Here is a 19,018-nt window from a genome sequence, read left to right on the forward strand (position 1 = left end):
TAAACATGCTTGCTTGCAAATAACTTGGGGGACAAAATATACATGTAACCATGATATGTAGAAATGCAAGACAACTACAATATCTTCAAAAAGTACACACATTCAAGAATTAAGTATAATCCATCAAAGTCTGGTATAATTCATCTATCTAAACTAAGGTATAGCATGAAATATCATTCCTAAGCTATGAACCGTCAAAGTTCTCATTTTGTGTGATAAGTGCACATGAAGTCAAAAGTTAAAAATAATCCATCAAAAAGGAGACCCTAAGCTATGGACTATCAAATCTTCCATACAACATGCCATTAAAACCATTTCATATTCTCATCTCCATTCTCACTAAGGAGATGTAAGCCCTATAATCATGAAAACATACAATCTTAGACGAGATAATACATTTAACACAATCATTTATTGAATTGGAAAACATTTACAGCATGTGTAAGTCTCTAGAATATGAAAAGATTATATAAACACTTCATTCCTCAAATCAAAACAAGATTATAGCATGCTTACAAAGAATGGCTTCATCATCTCCCTAGGATAGGGAGTTAGTTGCTCATGGATGCAAGAGAAGAATGGGAAAAGATGAAAGCCCCCTCTATTTTCGTGCTTGGAGGACCCAAGACACCCAAACCCTCTTGCTCACAATATTTCTCTCTCTAAAACCTTACAAAATGAGAGATGACCTTTTACCATCTATCCCCCCCTCTATTATATCAACCTTAGCTTTCTATCTACCCCAAATTTATGGTCCTAAAGTCCCTAGACCATTGTAGAGCAATCCCCTAATTAAGGTGATAACATTTGGTGAAGAAAAGTGAAGCCCATGCCCTCTTGTCTGCAGATCAGCGGGCGCCCGCAGGCACAGGGCGGGCACCCGTGGCTTGATGAGCATTCTACCCCTTTTGGCGGGCGCTCGCGGGTTCTTGGCGGGTGCCCGCGGGTGTTCCTCAACTCTGTGCACCTTTAGTAAAAAGGCCATAACTCCCTGCTCCAAACTCTAAATGACAAACCGTTTGATGATTTGGAAAACTAACTCAAAGCTCTAAGTACGTAATATTTTAATGGAAGTCCAGTTCTCAATTTTGGTGGGTCTAAAATGAAGAACAAAGTCGAACTTCACTGCTACCAGGCTGTTTTGTGTACCTTCGGTTAAAAGGTCATAACTCTTTGCTCCGAACTCTAAATGAAGAACCGTTTGATGATTTGGAAAGCTAGTTCAAACTCTAAGTATTTCATGTTTTAATGGAAGTCCAGTTCTGAAGGTTTTTGGGTCTAAACTAACGAGCAAAGTTAAACTCCACTGCTGCCAGGCTGTAAACTTCAGCATTGCACACTTTGATATTCAAGAACTCATCAAAACATCATTTTTATTCCTTTTGGGAAACAAACCTGAAAATATATAAAAACATGCAAATGAATATAATCTATATAAAATAATCAAATAATGGACTTAACTAATGCAAATAAGGGCGCTTGAATATGCAATATTCAGCGCTTATCAATGATTTATACGGTTTAATGCTTCCAATTGATCATTTCATTTTATCCATATGTCTATGTGTGCTAGAATAGATGTTCATGTGTTTGTCTCTATTTATTGTGTTATTAATGCATGCCTATGTGTATTGATGCTATAGATCTAGAGATTGTCAAGATATAGTGCTTAATGGCATGTTCTTGTGGTTTATTTGATAGTTCATACACATTTTTTGATGAATTGTACCTCTCCCTTAGTTTAATTAGTTTAATTTCATGTCATTAGCTTAGTTGTAGTGTGGTTGTTAAATGAGAGGACAATCTATACTTGTTGTTGATGTTCCATACTTATGGAAGCAAGTAACATATATCTCTAACCTTGTGATGTGTTTAATGGCTTAATTGGATATGTTGTGCTATCCACCATGTTGTTTAGACAATATATGCTTCATTTGTCATCCATGCTTATTGAAACAACCACACACACACTATTTGTTGCAATACAAGTTCTTCCCCTCATTAATCATTCATTAAAGGTGTAGAAAAGCTATGCTTAGGGGTGATCTCTAAACCCTAGGATCTCTCTCTCTCTTTTATTCTCTCTATTGCATTACTGTTTACCTTAGTTTAATTTACATATAGTGTAATCCAACCAACCAACCACTATTTCGATCACTCGACATACTAACCCTAATTTTGATTCCTCAACCTAGTGCGACTATCAATCCCTTAGGATGATCCCAACTCACCCTAGCTATATTTTTAATGAAAGGTAATAGTGGTAATTTTTAAATGCAAAACTTGGCCACATTGCATAAACTTTGGGTTCCAATTGATAGGGAACCACCAAGTTTTTGGCGCCGTTGCCGGGGATTGATTGATTGGCAACGTCGTATTTGTGGAATCAATTAGGAATTAGAATTAGTACTCTTTTGATCGTGTCTTTACTTTGTTTTCAATTTTTGTTACTTATTGTGTCTGTTCTTGTTTGACAAGGAGCATTGGGCTAAGAAGGTGAACAAAGGAGTATTTCAAGCAAAAGAGATAAGCAAGCAAGGAAAAAGGCTAAAAAAAAAAAAAAAAAATTGCTAAGCTAAAAGCTAAAAATTTGGAGTTGAAGTGATAAAGGACCTTTATGAGCTTTTTCTTACTCAAACCCTTAGTTAAATCGTCGACCTGCATGGAGGCTTGTATTTCAATTCTTAGATAAATCGTGAGCCCACGTGGAGGCAATTTACTTTTCTTGCATATTATTAAAGCATGGGAGTATGAGAACATTGAATGTGGAGGAAGGATGTTGATTGTTGATTTGTTGTGAAGGTGAAGTGTTTGTTGTTATTGCTTTTTGTGTTGCATTGTGCATGCATAGTTGTAGATCATTGAGACTTACTCTTGTCCCTTTAAATTTTCATCTTGAATCCATTGTTCGAAACCCTAGGGGAAGAGGTAGTTCTAGTCAATTCATTTTGTCAATGGAAGGACACAATGAGGACCATGTGGAGGACCTTGGTCACATAGACCAACAAGGCATCCTCCACCCCAATGTGCATCATGATAAGATGCAAGTTCGATTAGGCATGCCAATGCCATTTGTTCATCCACCACAACAACAAGGCCAAGTTCCATTGGGAATGCCAAGGCCAATCTATGCTCTACCACCTCCCATCATTCAAGGCAACCAAGGTGCCCATATTGCACCTCCAATTGTTAATCTTCCCCTTGCTTTAAGAGATCACTATGTGCCTAATGAATATAATGCACCCACATACATTCAATTGCCACTATTTAGAGCACACCACTATGAAATCAAGCAACAAACCATTCAAATGCTTCCTAATTATCATGGACTTCCAAGTAAAGAACCTTACAAGCATTTGAATGAGTTTCTTGAAGTATGTTCCACCATAAAATATACGAATATGCCGAAAGAGGTCTTAAAGGTTAAACTTTTTCCATTCACCCTTAAGGACAAGGCAAAATATTGGTTTAAAAATCTTAGGCCTTTCTCAATAACTTCTTGGGCGGAAATGCAACAAGAGTTCTTGAAGAAGTACTATCCGGTTTCTAAGACCAATGCCATGAGAACCTCAATTCGAGAATTTTCACAGGGGGATGGAGAAATATTTCATGAGGCATGTGAACGCTTTAATGAAATGCTCAGGAAGTGTCCACATCATGACATGCCCAAATGGTAATTACTTCAATATTTCTTTGAGAGCTTATCGGATAATTACAAGGGCATGGTTGATGCTTCCATGGGTGGCTCTTACATTAATAGGCATGAGGATGACGTGTGGCGTCTTTATGAGAGCATGAGTGAAAATTCTTTGCATCGTACTTTATCTTCAAAGAATGGTAGAAATTCTAGTGGTAGGAAGAGTGTTGGCTTACATCAAGTTGACCACTCCAATGAAATTGCTGTCGAAATGAAATCATTATCTCAAAGGTTTGATCAATTTTTGATTAATCAAAACTCGGCGAATCAAGTATCTTTTTTCCCTAACCATTCTCATCATGCATCTAATGAGACATGTATGAATTGTTCAAGTGTTTTACATTCTACTTCCAATTGTCCTCATGGACATGTGCAAAGTGAGCATCATGAACAAGCAAATGTTGTTTTTGCTAATCAAGGGAACAATCCTTATGGCAATCACTACAATCCTAGTTGGAGGAATCACCCGAATTTCTCTTGGAAAAGCCAAGGGGAGGGCTCAAAACCTTCCCAAGGTGGTTTTCAAGGGAAATACATTCCACCTCCACTGCAAGGCCAAGGTTCCCAAGGTTTTAGATCATCATACTGAAAATCACAAGGAAACCAATTCTCTAATTCTCATTTTCCTAATCAATCATATTCCCAAAGAAATGTTAGAAGTCCCATTTTTGAAGAGAAAGTTTTGACCGCTTTGGGCACTTTAGAGGCAAACACACAATTACTTCATTCTCACTCCCAATCCATTGCTAAGCTAGAAACCCAAGTAGGGCAAATAGCTAGTACTTTGAATGCTAAAGAGAAAGGAAAAATGCCTTTAAATACCCCACAAAAGCAACAATGTGTTGTGGAGACTCATTCCTCATCGGAAGGTCACACAATAGAGTATGTCAATGCGGTGACTACCTTAAGAAGTGGAAAGATTATGGACAACCAAGTGGGTATGTCCAATAAAGAGAGTGAACCGGTGTAACCACAAGTTGACACCCGTCCCGTTTCATATCATATTCCTCCTTCATTACATGTGCATGACCATATAAATGAGAAAGTAATGAAAAGTGATTTGAAAAGTGATTTTGAAAAGAGAAATTTACAAAATGATTTAAAAACTTCTTGTGTTGAAGAGACTTCAAAGAAAATTTTCGAAAAGGTTTTTGAACCAAAAGCTCCATTTCTGGATGCCTTAAAAGGATCCATTTCAAATGACAAACAAAAGGCCAAAGTAAATGAAATCATGGACATGTTTAGGCAAGTGAAAGTCAATCTTCCACTTTTGGATGCAATCAAGCAAATTTCGGCTTATACCAAATTCCTAAAAGACTTGTGCACCCAAAAGAGGAAGAACAAAAGCCAAGCACCCAGAAAAGTAGTCTTAACCGAGCAAGTGAGCTCAATTTTCCAGTATAACACTCTTCCAAAGTGGACCCCGGTTCACCTACTATGTCATGCATCATTGGTGATCATATCATTAATCAGTCTCTTCTTGACCTAGGAGCAAGTGTTAATCATCGTCCATACTCGGTATATGTCAAATTAGGCTTAGGAGACTTGAAACCGACGTCGGTAGTTTTGTAACTTGCCGACTGATCAATCAAAAAGCCTAGGGGTATCATTAAGGATGTCTTGATTAAAATTGATAAATTCTTCTTTCCTGTTGATTTCACTGTCATTGACACGAAACCGGTTCCAAATCCTACTAGCCAAATTCCCGTTATCCTTGGCCGTCCTTTCTTGGCAACCGCGAATGCCAACATTAATTGTAGGATGGGGATAATGAAGATCTCATTTGACAAGCATGAAGAGATTAATGTTATAAAGAAATGTCATGACCTTAAAAGTGAAGGAATTGAGTTTTTGTGTGAGACCAAAGTTTCAAAAAGTCCATCTTCAACCTTGAAACCAAAGAAAGTTGTTTCAAAATCTTGTTTTGAAAGGGGGTGGAAGCCCAAAGATTACATTGACCAAGGACCGAAAACGTCTTTTGAGCTTAATCCAACAAGTTCCTTAATGAACCATTTGTTGGGTGGAGTTCAAAGCACTTATCACTCTATTGAGGAGGGGATGCACTACAAGATGTTTGATCTGGGCTAAAAAAGTCCAACGTCTTGCTAGAGACATTAAAGACTAGCAAGACATTTCGTAGGGTGTCAAAACCCTATTCCTCCCTTATTTTTATCTTTAATTTCATTTCTTGCGAAGTTTAGATATTGGCTTTGGGTTCATATGCATTGCTAGGAGCTGTAATTAGGACTGCATGCACTTTTATGTTGAAATTGAGCATTCTGCATAAGTTCGATCGATCTCCAAGGAGGATTCGATCGATCGAACTTCGACCTACATCCAACACTTAAAATTTTTTTGACCTGTATTCAACCTGCATCCAAATCACCTCTCAGTCCCATCAATCGGATTTGTTCTCAGATCGATCATAAGTCCTTAGATCGATCCAAACTTTAAGTTCGATCGAACCTCCCAAATCCCGAGAAAATCCTAATTCCAGCTCATTTGGGGTGATTTTTGACCTACCTATATAAGGAATATGAGCCACTTTTTGGGAGAGACTTTTCATTCACATACCTAGAGAATATAATACTTAGGGAGGAAGCAAAGGAGAGGAGGAGGCTAGAGACACCATTGGAGACTCTTCATCAATCAAGGAGTAGATTTCTTCCATGGAGCTTGCCCTTGAGGGTTGGAGGACATCATCCATGAGTGGCTAGACATCTTCTTGGGGCTAAAGTTAGCCCTAAGCATGCTTCCTACTTCTTGATTTATTTATTTTTGAGGGGATTTGTATTGTGATTCATGTCTTGACACTTTTATATATATAAATCTTGTTTATTCAATGATTTATATGGTTTAATGCTTCCAATTGATTATTTCATTCTATCCATATGTCTATGTATGCTAGAATAGATGTTCATGTGTTTGTCTCTATTTCTTGTGTTATTGATGCATGTCTATGTGTATCGATGCTATAGATCTATAGATTAATGGCATGTTCTTGTGGTTTATTTGATGGTTCATACTCATTTCTTGATGGATTGTACCTCTCCCTTAGTTTAATTAGTTTAATTTTATGTCATTAGCTTAGTTGTAGTGTCGTTGTTAAATGGAAGGACAATCCATGCTTGTTGTTGATATTCCATACTTATGAAAACAAGTAACATATATCTCTAACCTTATGATGTGTTTGGATTGTGAGCTTAAAGAAAGGATTAATGGCTTAATTTGATATGTAGTGTTATCCACCATGTTGTTTAGACAATATATGCTTAATTTGTCATCCATGCTTATTGAAACAACCACACACGCACTATTTGTTGCAATACATGTTCTTCCCCTCATTAATCATTCATTAAAGGTGTAGAAAAGCTATGCTTAGTGGTGATCTCTAAACCTCAAGATATCTCTCTATTTTATTCTCTTTATTGCATTATTGTTTACCTTAGTTTAATTTGCATCTAGTGTAATCCAACCAACCAACCACTATTTTGATTACTTGACCTACTAACCCTAATTTTGATTCCTCAACCTAGTGCGACCCTCAATCCCTTGGGACGATCCCTACTCACCCTAGCTATATTTTTAGTAAAGGGTAGTAGTGGCAATTTTTAAATGTAAAACTTGGCCACATTGCATAAACTTTGGGTTCCAATCGACGGGGAACTACCAGGTGCAGTGTCCAAAGGGTAGTGAATGTTTATAGTGTGGATGTGTTATGAGCATTGGTGCTCTTGTTCGATGGTAGTGTTGTGAGTTGTATCTTAGTACTCAATGAATGGGTGTTGTGGACCTGATTAGCTTAGGTTAGCATGAGGGTTGCTGTGTGCCATATGTGAGGATTTTGTGTTGATAGTGTGTAACGATCCGTTAGTGGTGATGTCGCTTTGAATTGAGGTTGTAGTTCCATAAGCGTTTCCAGTTAGTTCTCCTCATGGTGTGTAAGAAGTTCACTTCGTCTTAAAGGTGATTGGGTATTCATGGTTGGACGGCTGGTGAGTAATGTGTGATAGAGTGTCTGGTTCCTTCAAGTATGAATCGTTAGTCCCTTGTAGGAGTGGGGTTTGTTGCCCTTCCTGGTTGTCTTAGTCCTGGCAAGGACGTCGTTTGTTGTGAGTCTTGTCTCTATCTTGGAGTTGTGCGCGTTCGGGGAAGGATGGATTTGTGAGTAGTCTGTTACGCTAGTTGAGTTCATCAATTAAGGTCCTAATTGAAGGAGGTCAACTCATTCCCACGGAGGGGAGATAGGGTCTTTGGTTTTTGGTAGTGCTTATTTTGAGAATGGTTTTGACTAGTAGTATATGAGGCACGGGTTGCTGAATGGGGAATATGTTTCCGATATTGGTACCAGCAGTGATGGCTAGGAAATATGTCGTGAATCGTAGTTTAAGGATAATTGGGTGATGTGATGTGACTCATGTATTCGGTTATTTTTAGAAGTGATTGATTTTAGTAGTATCTTAAGGACAAATGTTGGTATTGTTTGAATGTTTTGCAGCTAGAAAGTGATTGTGGGATTCTGTTGAAGAACTGTAGGAGTCATTGACCTTGGTTTTAAAGTTCAAACATGGGACGGTCATATCGAGCATTTTGAAGAGGTAAGAATTGAATTGAATGATGTTATAGAGTTGTTTACCTGGTATAGGTATTATAAGAGGACTAGGAAGTCTTGATGTTGGGTGATGATTGAGACATTTAATTCTATGATGTTTTGTTTATTTATGGTTATGTGATTGAGATATGATTGGAATTCTGAGAGTAGGTGTATAATTGTATAATGGTTGAGGTTATTTAGAGTGATGGATTTATTAGAAAGTGGATCTCGTGGTTGCTTTATGGACTCTGTAAGGCTGTGCTTGAGGTTTAGACTTGAGGATAGGGACGATGTCTGTGTCAAGATCGGATTGAGGATGAGAATGGCCTGGCCAACTATTTCCCCTGAATCAATCCCTCTTTGGCACAATGTCGGGTCAAAGGTCAATAATCGTACCGATTTGTTAGTGATAGTGAGAGTATGTACGTTATGTTGGTGTGACAATGTGGACTTACATGATTTATCTTGGGTGACGAAAGGTGTTAGGTGGTATTGGGTATTTGATAACGGGTTAGTGGTACAATCATTGATTATTGAGAATTTCGTTTTGAGGATTTGTGTACAAGATACAAGGTAGTACATTTTATTGTTTTAGTGACTCATAACTGTATAATTGTTGGGAGATTCATCGTTTAGTTATCTTGAGATTGATCCGTATAATAATTACTGGTTGGTGTGATTGGTGGTCATTATATGATTATGTAGTTGTATAGCCATATAGAGAGAACCAGTGTTGGTTTTAAGTAGAGTGTAGAATTGAGCGGGTTTTATGTATTAGGTTGTGAGTGAGGAGTACCCTCATAGGGTGGTGCCATTGGGCTTTCTGGTAGCAGAGTGTGATTGCCTGTTGGCGCCGGTGCCAAAGGCAATAAGGTTGTTAAGCCTTTGTCTTGGGGTTTTGTAAAGTGTTTCATAGGAAGGTGGGTGGTTGTGCCTTCTTCTTTAAGGAGGGTAGATTTTGAGGATGAAATCTCTTTAAGAAAGGTAGATTGTGATGTTTCCAATTTTCAGCATTTTTCATTTTTTCCGAAAATTTCGTTGGTGCAAGGGTATGTATGTCATTTCACATTTTTCATACCGGACACCGTGGGGTATGCCAGGTGAGTCGGATGGGTGGTTGGGGCATTCCATTGAGTCCAAGACTCTAGGAAATATAAGGTTGATTATTTTCACATTTTACCGTTTTTCGAGCCAGACGGTCCTGTATGGGACCCACTACCGATACTATGGCATACGGGTATTTTGATTAGGTCCGTTTGCATCATGCTCATTTTTATTTATTGTACTTTAAGTGATTGCATGTTAAATGTACATTTATACAAGTGTGTGGTGTGAAATGGAGCCAAAAAGAAAAGAAAAGAAAATTTGTGGGACCCACCAACACCAACTTAAAGACTTTGAGACCACATTTGGTCTCTATCCTCTCCCTCTCCCGCTGGTTCTTCTTCCTCCCTCTCTTTCTTGAGTTTTTCTTTTTCTTTTAAGATTTCAAACTTCAATTCTAGATCTCTCTCTCTATACTTAGTGATTTTGAGTGTCGTTCGAGGCAAAATGGAGAGCGCAGCGAGCTCTACGTGTGTGTACCAGCAATGTCAGCTTTGGGACTCCCTAGAAATTCCAAAAATCTTGACCCATTTTGAGGGTTTCGCAATTTAAGAGGTAAGGGTTTCTAATCCATAGAACTTCTTGTTCTTTTGTGAATTTTCCTCTCAATTTGTTGATTTGCATGTTGATTTTATTAATATTCTTCCACCATGAATAATGTGTTGTAAATGAGTTATGTGACCATGTGTTTAATTGATAATACTTGCAATTGCTTACTTGTATGTGATAAATTCCAGTTGTCTATGCTTACTGTGCTAGACTAGGATGGAATGTAAAGATGTGGTAATTTCTTTAGAAGTTCTTGTTTAGTATATTGTAAAGTTTCAATTTTGAACATGTTGTAGAATGGAGAATCTTATTGCATGTAGCATTCATGCATAGCATTGGGAAGAAAATGGGAACAAGTGTTTTGAAAAGAAAAGGGGAATTTTTGGGATGAAGTTTTTATTGAAATGTTTTTATGAAAAACCCAGTCGCCGCGGAGTCACCGAAGGGCCAGAAGATTAATGTAACCTAAAGAGAACTAGGGAGATTGCCCTAGCGTGGTTGAGCTATCTGGGCTGCATAATGACGCTGCGGAGGTACCAACGGTCAGGGACAGTAGCTAATCCTTCTCTCGGAGCTGGGGGGCTACCAAAGGGGTTTACATTAACGGTTTGAAAAGTGATGGATTTAAATGACGAAAATAAGGAGTGACATCGACATGCATTGCACTTCATTGTACCTTATTGTCTTTGTTGAAACTGGATATCATGTTTTATTTCCCGACGTACTATGATCCCTATCCCCATTGCTCCTTTCTTTGTATGGATTCATGCGGACACAAGAGGTGTGTCTTAGGTACCACCTACTGAGCAAATTGCTCACCTCATTATACTTAACATTTTTCAGGAAATGGCAAAGGGTTGGCGGATGACAATCCACCGCAAGCTTAAGAGTTGCGAGAAGATCATTTCGTTACTTTTGGGATAGGCCATTCTTTTGTAAAAGCTCCATTTTGAGAAATGTATTCTAAGCTAGCCGTCTTGGTCTCGAAAATTTGCTATGCACCTTGATTTCATAATTGTTGTAAATTAAGTCATTTGCAAAGACTATGTACAAATTCCATGTATTTGAATTGAATGATGTTGTAAATGGACCAAGGGTTGTTATTTTGTCCATGATTAGAGTATGATGCATTTTCTGAATGTTTAAAGCAAGTTTAGATCATTTTAAAGTTCCCATTCAAGTTCCTTCATAGCTCCACAAGTGCAGTCTCATAGATGCAAGTTCCAGGCTCGACAGAGCCATTTCGGTCGACCGAAATGGCACTTCGGTCGATCAATTCTTCTTCACACTCTCGGGATCTCCTATTCGGTCAACCGAAATAGGGTTCGATTGACTGAACCATCTTTGTACTCTCAGGATCTCTCTTTTCGGTTGACCAAAATGGGATTTCGGTCGACCGGTTCTCGAAGGCTAGCTTCGGCCGACCAAAACTCCACTTCGGTCGATCAAAGTGCACCGGTTTAGTCCACTTTGCTTCTTCCTCTTTGGTTATCCACTATCGACTCTTGAGAATTTGTTTTGAGCCCTTATGAAAACTTAATGATGACCTAAAAGGTGACACTTGATGTTAGAAATGATGAGTTTGACCTAGGTGACCTCGGGTTTGAGTTAAGACCCGGCTAATGGTTTGGGCCTCCGGGTTCGGGTCGTTACATTAAAATTTTGCGATATTCTGCTTTAAGGACTTTTCGACAAATATTCTTTGAGATATTTAGTGGAAGGACTAACTTAAAATCAGGAGAAAGAGTGACAAGTGTCACACTTTCATTTAGCCATTTGTTGACTTTCCATTAGATACACTTGGAAGCCTAGGAAGGTGATTAGCGTGAGGCTTGGATCAAACCTTGTGAGGAGGCCTAGATTAGTGATAAGCGGAGGGTGGATGTTTGTGTGTGTGAGAGAGGTAATGTTGGCATATGTGTGATTGTCTAACAAGGCCTTAGGGTTAGTGGAAAAAGGTGTGATTTCATCTTCCTCACAAAGGCCACCATTGCAGCCACCTTGAACCCTAGCCATCATTTTCAGATTTTGACCTCCTTCCCTTGGAATTTTGGTCTTCCACCTTTAAGACAAAAGTTTCCATTCTTCCATATCTAGAACACCTTTTCTCAGTTTCTCTATTTGATGTCATTTGCCTTGGATTCTAGAGAGATAATCCTCTAGTGAGGCACTTTGAGAAATCCTGAAACCCTAGTCTCTATTTCTGAAATTTGACCCCCTTCCCTTGAGAATTTGGTCTTCCACCTTGAAGATCAAATCTTCCTCTCTTCTTTCGCTAGAACACTTTTCACAGTTTTTCAATTTGATTGTGTTTACCTTGGATTCTTGAGGAACAATTCTCTAGTGAGGTAGGGGTCATCCTATATTTGTACTCTTGTTGTATCTTGTGTTCCTTGATGTTGATATACATTGTATACATGTCATTTTTGAATTTTAGGGTTGTATTTAGATGTATATAACATGAAATTAACTTAGGGGTTTATTTTATTTATGGTTTATGGATGATCTTTAACTTGTATTAACATGATTTCATTTAAGGATGTCTTGAAATATAGAGATTGTAATTATGTAAATATGGAAACTCTATATAATTGTTGCAAAGGATTTAATTGTGTATTTAATGATGTATTGATATTTAAATCATGGATTTGAAACTTGTTGTATACTCATATGAATGAAATTTCTATATTGATAATATAGTTATAGCTTAATTTGGTTCACATTATGACATTGATGATGTAAATGCCATTGTAGTTGAGAACTTAGGGCATTATTAGTGTGTATTCCTATTGGTTTGTGCATGGTAAGTGGTTAGGTGTATTATATACTTAGTATATGTTGTGTATAATTTGATGTTCCCTTTGTTTGATTTTGCATTTCGTTTCAAGTTGAAAACACTAAATCATTGTAACTTCTTGTTCCCTTTGTTTGATTTCGCATTTCATTTCAAGTTGATAACACTAAATTGTTGTTACTTGTTGTTCCCTTTGCTTGATTTCCCATTTCGTTTCAAGTTGATTACACTAAATCATTGTAACTTCTTGTTCCTTTTGTTTGATTTTGCATTTCGTTTCAACTTGATAACACTAAATCGTTATGACTTGTTTTGAATTGGTGATTTTGATGTTGTTTAATTGTATTACTTATTGTGAATTGTGTTTTAAATGTTCCAAGGTAGCTTTAGGATAATCCCATAACTCCACTTCAAATATAGACATTAAGTGGCATGAACCACGTGTAACCATTTATAATACACTTGCAATGAACCGTTGAAACTTTAAGGTATACGCATGCGCTTCATCCTACTGAGTAACTCATTTACTCACCCTAGTTGATCTGGGTCTTTTTCAGGTAAAAAGGCACTACTTTGAATGCTTAACATCCCAAGCTTGGCTTGTGTAGCATTGGGATATCATTTATATACATTTGACATGTAAGTGTTAGCATGTTTTAACTATTATTGTTGTTGTAATTGTATAACTTGTTTAGAAGCATAGCTTGATTCATTTTAGGTATGTACTATGAACTTAAATGTCTTATTTTGATGTTGTTTCAACATATATGTAATAAGGCAAAGGGCCAATCTCTTTAATGAATGAAATGCATGATTAATTTCAATCTGTTTTTACTGCAACTACCTATTTTATCTTGCGGTCATTTTGGGCATTTCATGTTGCATTTTAAATTTGGTTGGAGCATAGTTGATTAGAACACTCATTTTTGGTGGGGGTTTCTTCACAAGCATTTTCCAAAACAAATCGTTTTTGATTCTGTAATGACCCGGTCATTTACCTTCCTTTCATTTTTTTTGAAATTTTACAGATAAATTTTTTCTGTTTAATTTTCTTTTCTGAGTTCTATTTCTCATCACTAAGTGTCATCTTGAGTGCTTGAAAATGGTTTCCGAGACTCTTTCATTTGGATTGACAACTTCCTTTGAGGACCGAGTCGTTCTACATTTTCACTTTTTGACATTATTCACTTTTCGTCCTTTTCCCTATTCTTTCTTTTCCCCGTTTGTCACTTTTCGGCACAACCTCACTTTTCGTGCTTAGAGTTAGTTTTCGACATCACGTGCCTTCATTCTAAGTGGTCTCCATGAAATACGTATCTTTGCTTTTGTAGAAAAGTACTCTCCTTGCTCCCGGTGTCCATAGGGGCATGGATGCACAGTTCTTCAGAACCTTTTTCTTTTCTTGGGATGTTTTTCATAAATATCTTTTGAAGATATTTTATTTTAGGGTTTTTTAAGAAAATATTTTTGGAAGATATTTTCATTCTGGGCCATTGTGCAATTAACGAAAGTTATTGTAAAATACCTTGTTTTGAGCCTGGATCCTCGTACGGGATTCATTTTCACATTTCGTAGAGTCATGTACTCATTGAAATTCCTTCTGGTCGTTTTTCTCCAGTTTCAGGGTTTCTGGCCCTAGTTGCCGCCAAACTTGTTTGGAGCATATTTCTCTACTCGGGACTCGATTTTTGACGTCGTTTCTTCCGTTGTTCATATTTTCTCATTTTGAATCTTTTTTGTTCACAGAGTTTCACCGTTTGAGCACATCTACTCAAATTCCACTTTTCCGAACCCATCAGGGCCCTTTCGGGGCACTTTTACAGTTTTCCTATAAATAGAATGACTTAAAGTTAAAAAATCAGATTTCATCATCTTCCTCCCCTCTCTTGGCCAGATTCCATGGCAGCCATGGCTGCCACCTTCTCTCTCCTCCTTTGAACTACTTTTTCGTGGTGAAAAGTCTTCGGCCTTAACGTTTATCGTAGGCCTCGACATGCTCTACATTTCCCCCGTATTGGACCCCATTTCTGACCATTTTGTGAGTTCGGGTTTGAAGTCAAGTTGTGAGTTTCATGGAGCTTCCTTGGGATTCTTGTTCACTGTGTTGTCCCCGACAAAACCCTGAAGTATCGTTGGATTCAGAGCACTTTTCTTTCGATGGGGATTTGAGATTTTCATCTCAAATGGAGGTAGGGGGTGTTATAGTTTATATTCTTTATGTATTGCACGTTATTGATGCTTATACAACTCATTTACATGTCTTTGTATAAAATTTAGAGATTTTATTATTTATTTTTCTTGTATGAGATTTGGTTCTCCCGGTTGGTTATAGCTTAGTTTATACATGTGGCATAATATTAAATTACCCCATGATATGATCATTGACATTTATTAAATTGAGAGCATTTGGACAAGTATTGATGATTTTATTTAATTTTTTTCTTGAATGAAAGATTAATTCATGTGGCCTTAACTAGCTTGAAATTAACATGTGTTGTCATATTATATTAGGCCCTAGCATGCTCTTCAACATAGGTGAATTTGAGAGTAATCATAGATGTTTTAAAATCTAGAGACAATTAATTAAATTGATTAATTAATTTATTCCAAGTGTACTATTCACTTCATTGGATTTCTGACTTGATATTCTTGATGTGCATGCCATATACTTTCACATATATTAAATCTAGAATATTTGATTAGATTTTGAAACTTTTCATTTATTAATTTTCTTGTATTAAAGTTTAATACTCATGGTCGTATCTTGCATGGAATTCACTTGTATCTTATTTTTAAATCAAGTCTTGACATGTTGTATGACATATATTAAAGTAAGACCATCTGGATGAATTTCAAAATCTAGAGATTTTAATTAAATGAATTAATTAAAATCCATTCAATGGTTCTATGAGCTTAATTCACATTGTCGTGTCTTGTATTAAATGAACTTGTAACTTGATATTAAACTTGTCCTTGACGTGACCCCTTGTACCTAGGTTTCATTAATGTACTTAATGAACATGCACATTTGTCTTGGAATGGTTTAATTACAGATGTGTTGTTTAGTAAGTAATTGAATCATGTATCTTATACTTGTGGTATATTTACATCAATAGATTTCTTGTGCTATATATCTTGGTTCTAGTTTATATAGATGCATACTGTGATTTCTTGACATTTCATATGCCATCATAGTTGAGAACTTAGGGCATAACTTGTGTATTCTAAAATATTAGTTGTGCATGAAACTTGGTTAATGCATTTCTTATATTTTGATAGAATCTTGACTTGCATAACTTGTTAATTTTGGGACTGGGGATATCAATCAAGAATTGACATGGCTAGGACTTGGTCCGTGAATAGGAGATAGAGAGCTCCCTACACTATAGTGCACACTAGGGGAAGGTACCTAAGGGTTAGTAGCCCTAAAGTGATCCCAAGAGTATGGTTTTAATTCGGGCGATATCCGAGTTTCCACATTGGTTGATTTCACTCTTTAAATTTCAAGTTGCTATTCCTTGAAGATTTAAAACTAGTCGCGTTATGTGAAATGCTCCAATCTTATTAATTGTATAGATATTATGCCTTGTCCTTGACTTCATGTATTCTTCTTATCGTGTTAATTGGAATGTTCCAATTATGTAAATTGTATTGACAATGTGATCTTTGTATTCTTGTCGTGACCCGAATTTTTCAACTTGATACGTCCGCGATGACCCGAATGTTGACCCGGTAACGAATCCAAAATGCGGAAGCAAAAGATAAATAAAGTCTCTAGAGATAGAGATCATCTCTAAGACACCAATGTGACCTTCTATGAAGCCACGGAACTCAAAGAAAGCAAAAGTGGAAACAAAGATCAAAACGGACAAAATCTATTAACCAAGGGGCAAAATGGTCAATTCATAAATAAAAAGAGAGAATTGACTCTAAACAATTTAAACAAGGTGAATACAACCTAATCTACTCATTTCATAACATTCCAAGAAGTTTCAAGAACATTGGCCAAGAATTCCACAAAATGCCCTTTCCCGGTTTGAACCAAATCCCAACACTACTTCACTAAAACTTAAATAACTCCCACTATGTTTTGAATCTGAGAATAGAATTGGTACCATTGGAAAAATGACTCAAAATTCATGAATTTAGGCACAAGAATCACCTTATTTGGATTAGAAATGAAAGAGATATGGCCGTTTGAAGTCGGAACAACAGTGCTGAAGCAAAACTGAAGAAGCTGGGGTAAGAAATCAATTTTGGTCGATCGAAACTCACAAAAACTTTTTTGAACATTGGTTTTTGAGGGTTGCAAGGCTCAATAGGCCGAAATAGGCCATCGGTCGACCAAACTAGAGTTTCGGTCGACCGAAACTCCACGAAAAGCTGCTAAATGACCTGCCATGAACAAAATTTGTTGAGGCTTCACCCAAGCTTCAAACCCAAACATGAATGTGGACCAAAAACATGATTTTAAGCTATACAAGCATACTCGCAAGTGTACTTTATTTATTGAAACATGTTACAATGGCCTATGGCTTCATTACATGACATTTACTCCAATTCACGTACTAAACCTCAAAGGTTGATGAAAGTACATTTCAAATGCAAAACTTGAAATTTAAATACATACGCTTGAACTTTAAAGTTGGTGGCCCTTGGCCTCATATCATACATATCGAATAGGTCCCAAATAATGTATCCAAGTACACTTTACATACAATAAGGCAAAAAGGGTATGTTGAACCCAACTAAGTGTTACAACATCAATAATGAGACTTAAGCATACTAACACTTGCATATGAACAAGAATGCCTTAAAAGGAACTTCAATTCTCCAAACCACCCAAGGCAAAAGCAATTCTCCAAGTCTTGAATCCTATACCTGAACAAATCCCTCAGTAACTTCGAGCTGAGTAAACAAGTTTATTTGTAGAGAATGAGCATGCATCGACTCGATTTCTTTACAGATTTTTACAACAACGTGAAACAATTCAAAAAGGTCATGCCACCTAATGTCTATGTCAAAGGTGAGACTCAGGGAGCATCCTAAGCAGCCTTAAATCATTTCTAACATAAATCACATCCTTCATGCCATTTCAATGACATAGGAGCATGGTATATAAAGCAACAAGATATAGATTCTCAAGGTTGCCATCTTGAAATCTAAAATGCAATAACAACTAAGCATAACAATTTAGTACAATTAGAATTTCTAGTACCACACATCAAGACATAGATTCTCTAAGTTATCAACTTGAAATCTAAAAATGTGAAAACAACTCAATATAACAATTTAGTATAGACGTACTTAATAACATCAGATTGCCAATAGCCAAAACCATAAGTCACAATTAAACATGATTGTCAACTTGGAATTGAATGCGAAATCAAATAGTGGAAGACTTGGACATCAAGCTCAGAATTCTGCCGAGACCTCAATGGTTATTCCAGGCATTAACCCGCTAGGAAGACCACCCTAATGCACACTATCTCAATTGGGGAAAACTCATACCTCCCGCACTAGAGCCAAACTCTAGCCATGTCACTTGTAACAACAATGTCCCAAGACTCCAAAATAATCTAAATAAGTTCACAACTTATACATAATTTATATAATGCACGAAATCACCTTCCATGCACAAGTAGGTTGAAACCACACAATCCATGCCCTAGAGTTTAAATTCTAAAATGGCATACATAATGCCAATTACAAAGTGTGCAAATCATTACACATAGCAATAATATATTCCATAAAGAAAACATGTTCTCATGAATATAAATATAACAATAATGTTATCCATTGTTCAAAACACAACTATGTGAACACACAAAAGTTCAAATCCATGATTTATACATAGAAACAACTTCTACAACAAAATTGAATCCATGGAACAACAAGATAGAATTTAATTAAATACAAATAATTAAATTTTCTAGATTTCAAATCTTTTCCAAATGGCCTCAATTTGATATATGCTAAAGGATATAGCATGGTCATTACATATATTCATTCAAAATCCTAATTAGACCAATGGAACCATAAAAATAGATTTTAATTAATTCTCTTAATTAAAGTCTTTAGATTTTCAAACTCATCCAAATGCTCTCAAATTAAAGTATATTAAAGAACATGCCAAAACTTAATTTAAAATTATATCACAAGTTATTTCCATGCAAGGTACGTCCATGGGAATTAAACTTTCATCAAAGAAAATTATTAAATAAGAAATGCAATTCTTATTCAAATAATACGAATTTAATATATGTGAACAGACATATCA

General features: G+C 36.6%; 1 pseudogene; it reads right to left on the reverse strand.

The window, feature by feature from the left end:
• Window positions 1-3,565: 3,565 nt before the first annotated feature.
• Window positions 3,566-3,664, reverse strand: LOC132283854 (small nucleolar RNA R71; annotated as a pseudogene).
• Window positions 3,665-19,018: the final 15,354 nt, after the last annotated feature.

Source organism: Cornus florida, unplaced genomic scaffold, assembly GCF_030987335.1.
Source record: "Cornus florida cultivar Cherokee Brave unplaced genomic scaffold, ASM3098733v1 CherokeeBrave_3.0.0_Hap2_Chr01, whole genome shotgun sequence".
NCBI lineage: Eukaryota > Viridiplantae > Streptophyta > Magnoliopsida > Cornales > Cornaceae > Cornus > Cornus florida.